The sequence below is a fragment of the Cebus imitator genome, unplaced genomic scaffold (genome assembly GCF_001604975.1).
Source record: "Cebus imitator isolate Cc_AM_T3 unplaced genomic scaffold, Cebus_imitator-1.0 Scaffold82, whole genome shotgun sequence".
NCBI classification, from domain to species: domain Eukaryota; kingdom Metazoa; phylum Chordata; class Mammalia; order Primates; family Cebidae; genus Cebus; species Cebus imitator.
This window is the reverse complement of record NW_016107397.1, coordinates 4,137,504-4,140,078: the sequence shown is the minus strand read 5'-3', so window position 1 is coordinate 4,140,078 and position 2,575 is coordinate 4,137,504. Positions and strand designations below refer to the sequence as shown.

Here is a 2,575-nt window from a genome sequence, read left to right as displayed (position 1 = left end):
GAGAGTCGCGCTCTGTCACCAGGCTGGAGTGCAAGTGGTGCCATCTCGGCTCACTGAAACCTCTGCTTCCTGGGTTCAACCAATTTTCCTGCCTCAGCCTCCTGAGTAGCTGAGACTACAGGTGCGTGATACCACGCCCAGCTAATTTTTGTATTTTTAGTAGAGACCGGGTTTCACCATGTTGGCCAGGATGGTCTCGATCTCTTGAACTGGTTATCAGCAGGCCTCAGCCTCCCAAAATGTGGGCAAAGATGAAGGCTGTAATTGCAGTAGCTTGTGAAAGCACTTTGAAGGTACAAGTGTCTGTTATTACTCTGAAAACTCCTTTTAAACGGTTATAATAGCATATGCCACATGAGCAAAGCATGGAACATTATAACTATGCTTGCTTGTGGAAAGACATCCCTTGTCCACAGGCCAAGTGTTTGAAAATACCACCCATTGCATACAGCTCCAGGGCCCCCGAGAGAAGCTACCATGGCAGCTTTGGGAAACCAGCTACCCCAGCTTCACTTTGATCTTCCTCTGCCTACACCCTTGTTTCAGTTCCTCTGCCACAGACATACAATTACCAACTATTATTATTGCTTGATAACTATAATTACTACAAGGAATGCCTGAGATGGAAAAGACAGGTGAAATCGAACTTTCACATGGACTGGCGTCTGAGCTGGAGTGGCTGTTTGAATTTGAGTCGAGGAAAGCCTGAAACCCCCCACCACCCACTCCCGTCGGTCCCTGCATTAACTGGGGGCGAACAAGGACACGACCCACCAACCAGGAGGCTTGAAAACTTAAGGCCAAGGTGCCCGGTCCAGCGATTCGGAAACCGAGATGCAAAGTCCTCCCCTCTTCCTAGAGAGGACCCGGAAGCGCAGCGCGGTCCCGGAAGGCGAGGTGCTGACACACTTCCGGCCTTTGTGACTCATTGTGTCTGTGTCGAGGCGTCGGGAGGGCCTAAGTCCGTGTGCGGTGCCCTTCGGCCGGCCTGAGCCCCAGAGTCAGCTCCCCTTTCTCGCCCAGCGCCCCCAGGCCGCTCCCGGGGCTCACGGTGAGACTTGGGGCCGGCCTCTGGGGTGGGCGGGCGAGGCCGCAGGGGTGTGTGCGCGAGGGTGGGCTCCGCAGCTGCAGCCCTGGGACCCCCTCCAGGCGGCCCCGGTGTTGTACGAAGAGAGTCCTTGCCCCTGCCTCCTGGCCCAGCCCGGCCGTAGGAAGCGTCGTCTTCCCTGGGAGACGTGTCCGCCCCACCTCCGGGACCAGGCGGGGAGGGGATGAGGGTTTCAGTGGCCGGGGGTGCCCGGAGACGTGGGGAGAAGTTAAATACGGGCCCCTCTGCGTCAGTGTTGTCATCGCCCTTTGACGTTTCTGCAAACGGGGTCGTGAGGGAACCGACCCCTGTCTTGATTTTTTTGCTCTCCCTTCGTCGCCATTTGCTTTGATTCCGGTGAGGTGTTTCTTCCCCCCGGGTCCTTCGGGACCTCGAGGTGAAATGAGCGGAAGGCTGAGAGATGGACACATTTTGAGGTGCCGCATTCGTTTCCAGACCTGCTTTTCCTTCTCCCACCCCCACCACTGAGCGGTGATTAAGGAGTATTTGAAGCCTAGTCATAGTGGATAAAGAAGTGATTGGGATTTAGTAGAGATTATATACACCCCCTCTGTTTCGGCTCGATGGAATGTTTTGAAGTCTTTGTAAAAGAGCTGTCCGGGACGTTAGGTGGATTTTTCAATTCTGGATAGTTGCTCTGTTTGACATGGAGTGGGAGAGAAGTGAAGGGAATTTGGAAATTGCACTGTGTCACTGGGAGGCTGATTAGCTGAGTGACCTTGGATAAGACAAGACACTCACCAAGTCTTAATTTCGTCATCAATAAAACTAACTGGATTTTCCCAAAAGGTCCTTCCGACTTCGAAATGATTTGGTCGATGTAATTGAAAAATTCAACTGCAGTTTAGCCTGGCACTCCTCCCTCTCTCCCCTCCCTTTCCTGCCTTGCCCCTGGTACACAATAAGATACTTTCATTATAGAGTGGCTGTTCCATGGCCTGAGACCAAAGAAAGCATTTATTGTACGGGCCAGTGCTAGGCGGTTTGGAGACGGTCAATAAATACTTGTTGAATTGAATTGTGGAGAATTCATTGTAACCACATCACAAAGCACTGTTAGTATATATGCTGAACGAGTGTGGAGAAATCGCTGTATTACATAGGGAACCATGATGATTTGCCCCATAATGTGTATCCAGATTTGTATCTTCTCTGAATTACCATACAAGATTCTTATTATTTCAGGCAGCTTTCACCAATCTGAAAATACAAACAGGGGAGCTAGCTACTTAGTCTTTTGCTCATTCTCCACTTGATTTAAAAGCATTTAAAGTTTTTTCTAATGTTTTCTATTGCATCCAAATACAGATAAACAGCATATTAAATCTAACGTTTTCATTCTGTGGGAGTATCAATATTCTTTGAATAGCCATCTTTTAAGGTAGCTTTTTCATACTAAAATATTTGATAGCTCCGTTTAAAAAAAAAAATGGGTGTAAAGGGCAATTTATTTAAACCTTTCGGGTT

General features: G+C 49.4%; 1 protein-coding gene across 5 annotated transcripts in view; it reads left to right on the top strand.

Moving 5' to 3' along the window:
* Positions 1-2,575, top strand: part of ZKSCAN1 (zinc finger with KRAB and SCAN domains 1) — a 44,926-nt gene that overhangs the window by 23,553 nt on the left and 18,798 nt on the right. For 3 of the 5 annotated variants that reach the window (XM_037740327.1, XM_017533648.2, XM_017533649.1), the window contains exon 1: positions 590-1,051. The exons of the other annotated variants lie outside the window; for them this stretch is intronic. The gene's annotated coding sequence lies outside the window, so the exon portion shown is untranslated. Of the gene's footprint in view, positions 1-589; positions 1,052-2,575 lie in introns of those variants that run through there. 5 annotated transcript variants of the gene reach the window in all.